Source organism: Antrostomus carolinensis, unplaced genomic scaffold (genome assembly GCF_000700745.2).
Source record: "Antrostomus carolinensis isolate BGI_N321 unplaced genomic scaffold, ASM70074v2 scaffold12143, whole genome shotgun sequence".
NCBI lineage: Eukaryota > Metazoa > Chordata > Aves > Caprimulgiformes > Caprimulgidae > Antrostomus > Antrostomus carolinensis.
In genome coordinates this window covers 2,021-13,501 of record NW_010303202.1, presented here as the reverse complement: position 1 = coordinate 13,501, position 11,481 = coordinate 2,021, and the positions used below count along the sequence as shown (strand labels likewise).

At 38.9% G+C, this 11,481-nt stretch overlaps 1 protein-coding gene across 1 annotated transcript in view; it reads right to left on the bottom strand.

Annotated features, from left to right (window-relative positions):
* IQGAP1 (IQ motif containing GTPase activating protein 1) overlaps positions 1-11,481 on the bottom strand; it is a 58,670-nt gene that overhangs the window by 46,304 nt on the left and 885 nt on the right. The window lies entirely within an intron of this gene.

The following is an 11,481-nucleotide window of genomic DNA, read 5'->3' as shown; positions in this document are numbered from 1 at the left end:
ATCCCGCATAACTGCATTTCTCATGCTGCTTCAACCCAGCTTTCACAGAATCTCTGAGGCTGGAAAGGACCTCTTGAGATCTAGTCCAGACTCTTCCCCACCCCCACGAGCAATCCTTTTCCCCATTCCTTCCGAGTTTTCTGTAATGTCACTTGCATAGAATCATGGAATGGTTTGGGTTGGAAGGGACCTTAAAGCTCATCCAGTTCCAACCCCCCTGCCAGCAGCAGGGACACCTTCCACTAGACCAGGTTGCTCAAAGCCTCATCCAACCTGGCCTTCAACACTTCCAGGGAGGAGCAGCCACAGCTTCTCTGGGCAACCTGGGTCAGTGTCTCACCACCCTCACACCAACGAATTTCTTCCTAATATCTAATCTAAACCTCCCCTCTTTCAGCTTAAACCCATTTCCCCTTGTTCTATCATTAACTGCCCTTATGAAAAGTCCCTCCCCAGCTTTCTTGTAGCCCCTTCAGGTACTGGGAGGCCACTAGAAGGTCTCCCCGGAGCCTTCTCTTCTCCAGGCTGAACAGCCCCAACTCTCTCAGCCTGTCCTCACAGCAGAGCTGCTCCAGCCCTCGCATCATCCTCGTGGCCTCTTATGGACTCGTTCTAATGATCGTGCCTTAGATCATTACAACCAAAGACTCCGGAGAGGACATAGAGCTACTCAAACCCTGGAAGAGTCCACATACTAGCAACAGGGCTCACAATATCCTCCCCAAAACCTTAATGGGGTAACAAAAAAACCCACCCACTTTTTTCAACCTAGGAAGATCCAAAGTGGAAGTCGAAGGGACATGCTGCAGAATCATTTAATGCCTTACCAAAAGACACAGAGACAGCAGTTCTGTTTAAGCATCTCCATAAAGTAAGATAAATAGCCCATAATTAGAACATAAGCTGTCTCAATGTAATCATACCTGTTTCAACAGGTTCCTTAGTGGGTGTTAATGCAACTACAAAACTAGGGCAATTTACATACAATAATGCTCCCGGCTTGGTGCGGCATTGCTTAACCATTTGCTAGGCCAGAGGACAAAGCGGAAGTTTTCAGAAAGCTTATGCAGTACCTCTTACATTTAAAAGCTCACATTCTCATTAAAATTAACACCTGTCATCCTTAAAAGGCAGAAATAAAAGCAGAATTTCCAGGTGAACAAGCAGAAAGCATTTCTCAAGTCTCACAGGGAGGAGGGGGTTGGAACACAGACAGATGGAACCCGGTTGATGGTCAGCAATCTCTACTCTCTTTAGAGAACAATATGCCATTAATAAGCTTTCCACAGAAACCTTGAATTCTTTTTTCCTACTTTGGCAGTTTTCACTACACTCCCTCCCCCTCACCAGCACACTAGAGATTATTTTTAACCCAGAATTCATTCTTCAGTCAAATTTAATCACATGATTGCATAGGTAATGTTGAATTACTGAAGCTAGTTTAAAGTAGCAATTTAAAGTAGCAATTACACCTTTCCAATCACTCAGTCCTACTGCTACAAAATGCAGATCCCCCTCCTAGAAAAAGATCCTTGAGTATCTACATGCAGCTACTACCACCACCTGAAATTCAGACACATGTATTCCTTCACAAGACACTACAGTAAAAATGTAACATCAGGTATTGTCAGGCAGCCAGCCTCTCAAGTAATGCTGTCTTCAAACCTTTAAAGGAAACATTGCTCCATTAGCAAAGACTAGAAAAAATTAACATCACTCATCTCAACTACCAACTTATTTATTCTTCAGTACAGCGTTATCAAGGACTGTGGCAAGTTACACAAAAGTGTCATATTTTTTAACAGTATCATAAGCCACTTTTAACCAGAACTGGAGTTGAGACAAAGAAGAAACTTAACATTGATCACAGGGCACACATTTTGCTCTGAAACTTGTGAAAATGTAAAAAGTCTTGCTAATCCCAAGACAATGGAAAAAATGTGGAAAAGAAAGAAAAACCTCACTCTTTTCCTCTCAGACCAACTATAGATAAATCTGAGGAAGAAGAACTAGTAACCTGTCTCTCCAGAAATTGTTTTAAGAATACCCAATTTAATAAACAAAAGAGCAGACCATAAAAAAAAACAAAACCAGACAAAACCTGTAAGGAACACTGTTCATTTCATGACAAGACTTCCATGCAGTATGTTCCAGCACAAAAAGAAAACACAACATGGCACAGAAAACACAGAAGGTATTAACAGTCAAAAAAAAGATCTTTATCAATAAATGAGGAAAGCTCATTTTTTGGTTGTGACTAAGTAGTGGGAATTTCAAGGTAAAATTAATTATTTGCAGACGCCAGAAATAACTTTCTCTAACCTTCAGCTAGCCTAGCATTTCAAGACAATGGTTCTTCCTTTTGTACACAGGAAAAAATGAAAAACAGGCTGCAGCAGCAAAGACCCATAAATGTTCATATGGTTCAGTTTTTGGCAGTTAATTAGCTAGTTTCATGATTCCAGGATATCTACATTTTTAAAAACAAGGACCCGTAACAACATACTGGTCCCTGCGTTGAAAAGGACTTTCATTTTAGAGAAGAGTTTGTTTCAAAGGATGTATCAGATGCAGTGATATCATCTTCCTCAAACGATAGAGGTTGCAATAACATCTTATTCATGTGGCTGCTGTAACAGGAAAATTTGGCAAGATGGTAGAAAAACTGCAAGGAGAAGGCGGCAGAACCCTCCTCTGTCAAACTTGAGTTTTAATGATCACAGAGTAAGTGCCCATGAGAACCTGGAAACGAGCCAGCGAACACTGCTAACCAGACATTCAATTTATACTACAAAAATGACAAATTACATCATGCAACTCACAACAAAACCCCAAGAAAGAAAAAAAACTGCCTCCCCTTCCCTAACTCCCCATCAGGCTTGCTCACCCTCAGGGTCCATATCTGCCTATCATTTGCTTTCCCCCATCTTGTCTAGTATCCCGCACTGACACAGATAATCTCCAACACTACCATTTTTGCCTGACAACTCATCCTACAGAAAGAAAGCTCATCGAAGCAGACTGAGGGATACCAGTACACCCCAGATAGCAGTTGTCCAAACTAAAGGAAGGCAGCAACAATACTTATTTAAAATTCCACCCTTCAAAGAGCATATTCAAATCCACAGTGGGGGAGAAGGCAAGTTGGCTTCTGCAGTGGTGTAACAATCAACATGCTGGGAAACAAGACTGTCATCAAGAGATACAGTCTGGGGTCTTGATGATTAGGTGCTAATCTGGGCAATTTATATTTTTTTTAAAACTTTTTTTTTTTTTTTTTAAACACAAGTAATTCCAACAGCCCTTCCCCCATTGCATGTGGTGCTTCCACATCTAGATGCTTCCATTCACATACATTTAGTCCTTCTATTGCAATTCAAGGAAAACATGCATGGCTGCAGCAGCATCACAGCAGAGGAAAAAGTGGCCGCACATTTGCTGGCTTCCCCCCCCCCCCCCCCCCAAACAGTGTCTGCATAAACCATCTGAAAGAACGTACAAAGCTATGGTTTAAAGGCTTTTGCACTGCTCCATATTGCCACCACCACAGGTATGGCATTTTTTGGACAAATCATACTATTCATTTTACTGAAAGAAGAGGGATCTCATACTCCAGCAGATCATTGCCTCTACATATGAATCTCAAACACTTTTACTCCAGTCACAATCGCAGACTTGGCACATATTCTCACAGAGAATGAGAAGAAGAAACTTGCAGACAGCCTTTTTGTCCAATTCACCTGAGCAAGGGCATTAGATAGCCATGCAAAAAATCCCAAACAACAACTTCTCTCTAACTCATTCTACAAACTCCAGATAAATCAATGGATCACCTGAGAAGATGAAAGAAGATCTCTCAGAGAGATAACAGCAACAAACTAGAATAAATTTATCACATCAGGAGTGTTCCCACCTAGAGAAGTAGTTGGGAATTTAAATGTGTTTCAGTACAGTTTGTGCAGGAAAAGATACAGCCTCTCAAATGATGAGCCAGGAAAACAAATGCTGCCCAGAGCTAAAAGGTCCCCAAACTATCTCATTATCCACAGAGATATTTGCAGCTCAAAGATACCAAAAGGCAAATAATTAGCAGGTTACATACGCCAGATTTCTCCCAATGACTGATGTACTATCCCTGGTAACATGCAGCTCAACCAAAGACTATATTAATATTCTGGCACTGAAATATTTTTTTTCTCCCTGTAAAAGTAAATATGAGGTTCTTCTGTTCCACTGCAAACAGTGTCAACAACTGGTAAAAATTACCTTAGCTTCTCTTGCTGATGGGGATCCTATAACTTTTGCCATGTTCAACAAAAAGGTTAGTCCTGAAGAGCTTTCAGATGAGTACCAAGCACATAGTTGTGAGGAACTTAATTATCACACATGTAAATATCTTCTTCAAGGCACATTCAACCATTCTGTTGCCAAAGCTAATTGTCTTGATCACTTACCATTAGAAACTAAATAGGCTTAAATGCTTGGAAGGCATATCATCACTAAAGTTACACCTCAAAACCAAGCTGGTTTCTTGCAAATGAGGGTTATAGGAAGCACTCCAGACTACAGATAGTTACGTGACAACTACTTGCTTTAGTTATTTTGGGCTGCTCTCTTTTTGCATTACATACAATATTCCTTCAGAAACCACTGTCCAAACAGCAAAACCCTGGTCTATAAATTTAACTCTGTGCAAACAGCTGTTTCTCTCCTCCTGGCCTGCCTTTCATTACTATTTCCAGTGAGTCATTAAAAAAGTATTCAGAGTGAAGCAAAGATGGTGGTATTCCACCACTGTCCTCCCCCCCACCTCTCCACCCACTTCTCAGAAAAATATAGTTCTGAATGTGCATTCCAAGACACTTCCAGTCCAAACAGCCACTCCCTGCCAGCTGCATGAGGTCATCAATAAAACACTACAGCGACTGTAGAGAAATACCTCCTCAAGTCCAAACAGGAGCTGGTAAGAAGCCCCAGGTGAGAGCTGAACAGCTTTACTTCAACTTACCACTACTGATAAGAAAATACTATCTATGAATAGTCATGGATTACAATCTAACATTGCATTGCATCTGACAGAAGCAGAAAAAACAAACAAACAAAAAACCACAAACAAGCAAAACAAAACCACACACAAAAAACCCCCAAAACCACAAAAATAATGCCTGGCCCAATTTACAACTGGGAATAAAATGGAAATACAAGGAAATAAAGAAAAAAGTCTTGATTAGCCTGGAATAAAAAGAAGTGGGTTGTTTAAGTCACAAATAAGTTCTGCTATGTCAGTTAGCGACCTTCTGACTCATTCACCTGATCTAGAGGGGTCACTTCTGGTGGGAATTATATAAGTAATTTTCAGCCAAATGCCAGTTCCTGTAATTTTGTGACTTGCATTATAAATTAAAATATCAGGATGCCTCACATACAAATATATCTACAAATACATCAATTTATGAATGGACTTATTTTCTCTCTCAACTCTGCAAATGTAAAAATCCAATCATATTTGAATATTTCAAACAGGTAAAAAAAAATTAAGATCAATTTATGAATGGACTTATTTTCTCTCTCTGCAAATGTAAAAATCCAATCATATTTGGATATTTCAAACAGGTAAAAAAAAATTAAAAGAAAAAAGGCTTCATTCTAAAGTTAGAAAATAAAAAACAAAAGATCTCCACAAAGGAGTTATACATTTGAAATAAAACACGGGTAAAACAGAGACATTAAGTCTCAGATTGCCTCCCATCTAAGTCTGAAGACCTCATCAGTAAGAGGAACACTTTCTCAGGTTCTGCATTACAGGCTAACTAAATTACTGCAAATCTTTTATAAACATAACTAATTCCATCTCTAGGTCTTTTCCAGCATGCAATACTGACCAGCAAGTACTAAAGAAGAGACCATTATGATCTGATGGACTAAATATAGACACAGGCTGACCTGCATGAGACAAATTAGCTTTCACATGACTACAGAATATGTTTTATATCCAGTCTGTGAACACTTTAAGATCCACTGCATTATCTTCTCTTTTTCTGTTATTTGCAAAGTTGCAATAATTTCCTGTGCTTCTGAGGTAATACAATTAATTGCTCATAAATCACAGAAGGACACTAAACTGTAGCTGGGCTACATACACTCTGGACATTAGAATATAAATGCAAATAGAATTATCTTTAAAAGCTAAAAGAAACCCCATTCAAAAAAAGTCAGGTTTGTCTAAGTCTGGGAAAAATACAGGAAAGAGCAGAAAAAATGAAAGCTCAGAGATAAACCCAAAACAATCCTCACCTTTCTTTTTATTTGAGGGACTCCAGAGTTACATTATGATCCTTGCTTGTCTTGAGATTTACAATAAAACAAAGGAAAAAAAACTACTGAAATTCTTCAACTGCAGCTCTGGTTCACAGCACCAGGACTGTGTCACTCTAGGCTGTACTCTGCAGGCTGCTATTACCACTTCATCCTCAGAATCCTCCACGAGGGAGTGCACTAACTCTACAGCCTTGAAACTCATGGGAAACTTGCCCGTATCTCATTTGCAGATCAATTTAAGCAGGATTTAAATAAGATATTCTGCACACAACTTGCTTATCTGAGGCACACTGATAACTGTACAAAAGTGAGTGAGAAAGCCTAATCCTGCTTTTCTCCAACTACCTTACTGGCACCTAGCTCTCTGTCGCAGTCCTGCTCTTAACAGAGGCTCAGAAGACACATATTTTAACTAAACTGATTCAGTTTTTCCAAGTTCAGGTTAATAAGAGAATGGAACCAATGCAATTTATTACCTTTCTGAAAAATCTCCGACTTGCAATGAAGAAGCCTCTTGAGACTAATTCGGTGTAAAAGAGCAACTATCATATTTCCTTCACAAACAGATTTAAGCTGTAGTGTACTATTTTAAATATTTTTATCTTCAAAGAAGAGCTCCTTCAACAACTGATATCCACACCTTTATAGACACTGATGAACCAGCTTTACAAAGTCACTCACAGAATAAGCTTCATAGAGTTTCCTATCTAGCACTAACTCTACATATGCTCAATCTGTCCAGAAAGTGGTGCCCTCTATAATTCTCCCTTTTCATCCTTCTGGGCACCCTACACCTCTGAAAATAAAGAAACCTGTTTAAGCAGATCTTGAATGACTACGCCAAATTCCAAGAGACAATTATATCCATCCAAACACTTTCAAACTAAAAGTGGGGAACCCAAAAAGATGAAGATCAGATTTTTTTTTCTTTAAACATTAGATTTCTTCTAGGAAACAGAATTTGACTGGGTCACCTGGCAAACAATTTAGGTTTATTTTTTGCTTAAAGACAGAGACGAGTCATCCCAGTCAAAATAGCTCCTCCCTACTTTAGAAAGCAAGAGCATGCATGAGGGAGAGAGGAAAGCAGCTCTTATACAAAAGCAATCAATGGGAAAGATCCTTCAGACCTTACTGCACAGTCACAAAATATTAATTTCTCTAAATGGTACCATCGGTTTACACTAACTCATCTTCCAATCTGTCAGAAAGAATGGGATTACCAGAAATTTATAGACAGTACATTTCAATCTTGAACAGATTAAATAATCAATAAAGAGCAAGCAGCATCCTTTTCTTGCTCAATAGGGAACATCTACAAGAAACCCCAAAAAGGAGAAAAAAACCCCCATATGGTCAGATTCCATCCTGATGCATACAAGAAGAAACACACTGCTCAGGCACAATGGAACCTATACAGTTATTGGAAGCCACATAACCAGGGCACTAAAATTCTTACACCGTGCTAGGGCATAACCCAGAATGAAAATATTTCCTGCTATCGCAAGGGAAAAACACGGTACCATCACCCAGCAAGCCAGATAAGGAAACAAGAGAGCCAACAACGTTCTAGTTTTCAACTTGTGAGAACCTAAAATACTCCACAATGAAAGGCAAATCTTGAAAAAGCCTTTGCCAAATTGATAAGTACTGATTTCATAATGAAAATGCCACAATACCCCAACAAGTAACCCACATACGAAAAAAGGCTATCACACAACACACTACTATAGTGCAGCAGCCTGACTTCTAGATAAGGTCCACAAAAAGAAGTTCCCTCAGGTCGCTTCTATTCCAGAGAAGTATACCCACATCCTTCTGTGAGCACAAGCTGCATGTCACAACAGAACAGAATACTTCATTTTGTCCACTGACACAGCGTTTCTGTACAGACTACTGTGACTTGGACACAGGGAAATAAAAAATAAAAAATCAACCCCCAAAGCAACCAAACACAAAATACCAAACTTTTAAGTATTAAACAACACTTACTTATAAAATAATTTTTATTCAAGAAAGCAGCATCTAATCCATGTATTGTACAGGCATCCCTCTATTCACAGTCTTAGATTCAGCTCGTTTCCACTGCAATGTCTTTCATGACCTTGAGCAACATAGTTGAATGCTCTGCCTCCCTTTCTCCAATTAGCAAGAATAAGGCCTGTTTCACAAGACTGTTGCACATAAGTAGCTGAAGTCAAAACCAGCTAAACAACAATAGAACAACAGTAACACCTCAAGAAAAAAAACCAAAAAAACCCACAAAATCAAAACACCAAACAAAACAGGCTGGAATACCCTTAAATAAGTACAAGTTATTGATGTTCCTCTGATAATGCCTCTGATGTATGCTCCTTCGCAGACAGGCAATCCAAACAGCTTCACAAAATATTCAAAGCTATTGCACATTTGCTGTTATATCAGACAGTTCAGAAATTCAGACTTTTCTGTATTTTTCCTTTCAGTATAAAATTAGGTGCTAGACAATTTTCATCTTACCTTCTTCTTTAAAGATTTACTGGAGGTAGGGGTTGGGGGGTGTGAGGAAGAGAGAATAATGTCTGCTTCTAGATTCCATATTTGTTGCTTAATTAAAGAGATAGCAAGCCTCCGAAAATTATGATGCAGTGCAGACCAGCATGATACTATTCACAGTATTTTAGGTGCCTTTATGTTGTAGAAAAACTGAATATAAACTAGTGTCTGAATGTGCTATTTTAATGTAATATAATACTATTACGGGGGGGGGGAAGGCAGACACAGAGGGAAGCCACTAAGAATTGTTCTTCAGCTGTCTCTCATCCTGCCTCAGCTGCCATCAACTTTAAAATGTTTACCTTTTCAGCTTCTGAAAATGTGACACAGGGTGCACAAGATACTTTCCTCTGCTATTAGGTCCTCCTCTTCTCCCGATAGATATAACTTCCAGTCTGAAAATCTCTCACTATCAAGAAAGACTATAAACCCTTCTATCCATACCCATAGCTCTGAGGCACTGTAATCAATAGTACAAGCAAAATGCTACAGTATCTAATTCACACATTATGTCTCGGGTACACCACTGGCAAAGAAGTAAAATACAGAATCTCAGACTAAGGACATTAATTTCAAATAATCTCTTACAGTTCTGGTCTAGTTGTGGTTTTTTAAATAAACTCCTTTCCAACAACACAGCCACAAGTCCTCTTTTAGGCTGTACTAATAGTAATAAAATTCAAAGGACAATTTACAAAAAGACTACTCAGTGAGGAAAAACATTACTGGGAGTAGACCACGAGCTCAAACCTTTCTGCTTGCAATTATTAAACTAAGGAGCCTGCTCCCCCACTTCTGGTCATTTAATCTTTAACTCTTATGCAAAGTGGTATGCCTTCAGGTATAGGAGTCAGGAATTCCCACTCACATATGCACAAACAGCCTGTAGGCCACTAAACAAACTCGGGTTGAGGGTTGGAGAAGTGGTATTTGAAGCTCTCCAAGCAAACCTTCCACTTAACAAGTGCTCTGATGACCCAGACGGATACGAGGAAGGCTGTAAAACCACTGCTGGCATTTTGAGCACCACAGCTGTTGTTTCATTCTTCACAAAACTTACTGCCAGTCACCAGGAATTATTTGAAACATCTGAAGGCTCATCCTGAGACAACACAGTGACAACTTCTTGTTTCTGACAAGGTGCAGCAAAATCAAATGCCCAGCTGCTCAGCCTCATTAATTATCAAGGTAACACTCAGAAGCAGAGATAAGATGGCCAAGAAACTTTAGAGCCAAAGATGATGTTATCTAAAGAGTAAGTGCCCATGATTAAGCAAGAGTTTAATTAAAACCATTAAAGCTGTTGCCATGTTAGGTATTTTTGCCTGAATTTTTTTGCAAATCTGAACAGGAAACTGAACAGAGCACCTGGGAAAGCATTTACTCCGAGGTAAATGACAGAAAGAGTCTACAAGTGATGGATCTGGGGCTCCTTTCAAGCATGGACAGCGATTACCACTCCTGCCCAGCATCTGATTCCAAAAGATTTTGGATTCAAAGGGAAGGCATTATTTTGAGATATAGCCAGATCTTTCTCACTACTTCAAACCTGATCCAAATCCTTACAGGCAGAAAATTATTATCTGCTAGTAACTAAGCAGCTTCTGTCAATCTACAGTAGTGACCATTGTTACGAAGCACCTAGAAGATTGTAGCATAAGCTGTGTGCTCCCTACACCTTCAAAAATATACTATACATTCTTGGTAATGAAGCGTAAACTATTAAAATCCTGGAATTAATTACAGTGAACTTGTACAAACTCAGCATTTCCTCCCCAGTAAAATTACTACAGTCTGTCTTGCTGGGGAAGACTCACACAGATTTATTTAAAATTCATCACCCAGCCAGTGAAAGAGGAAGTTTTCTGCCTTTTAATACATATCATCTTTTGAAGGACAAAGGCAGACTGAAGTATTCAGTGAGCCATGACAAAACATGCTGTTGACTATTTAGAACATGTTTTTATGCAATCTGTACTTTTCTACTGCTCCAGAAGTTGTTTTCTGTGGCATACACATTGGCTAGGTCTTTGTGGGAACAAGAAGAGTCTAAGCTCACAATCCATTTCCTGACCAATTACAAAATGTTCACAATCCATTTCCTGACTAATTACAAAATACAAACTGAAACACTAACCTTACTTTCAAAAGTGCTGGGAGCAGGGGGAGTCACCAATACAAACATTACCTCACCTCTTTTTTTTTTTTAAAATCTTGTTCTTGAAAACCTGTTTCTGGTCTCAATGTCAGCTTCAAAAAAATTTTAAATTTCAAGTAAAAAGTTCAGTTTACACAAAGGCACGAAAAGACCCAACTATCATGAAGGGAAGCATTAGACAAACTAGTCTGTTTCACTCCTTTTCTCCATGTACAGCATAGAGGATTGAACATTCTCAAAAAAGATTTTAAAAATACCAACAGTAAGATTTCATGTATTCATTTTTAATATTGGCTCTTTTTCCTTTAAGAGCAGATACATAGCATCTACTGTGTTCTGATCATACTTTCATTAATTGTCTGAATGAAGAAACAGAGCATGCTTACATGCTTATGAAACATGCAGATGACACAAAAGCTACACACATGCTGAAGGACAGGAACAAGACCATAATTATTTCAACATATTTA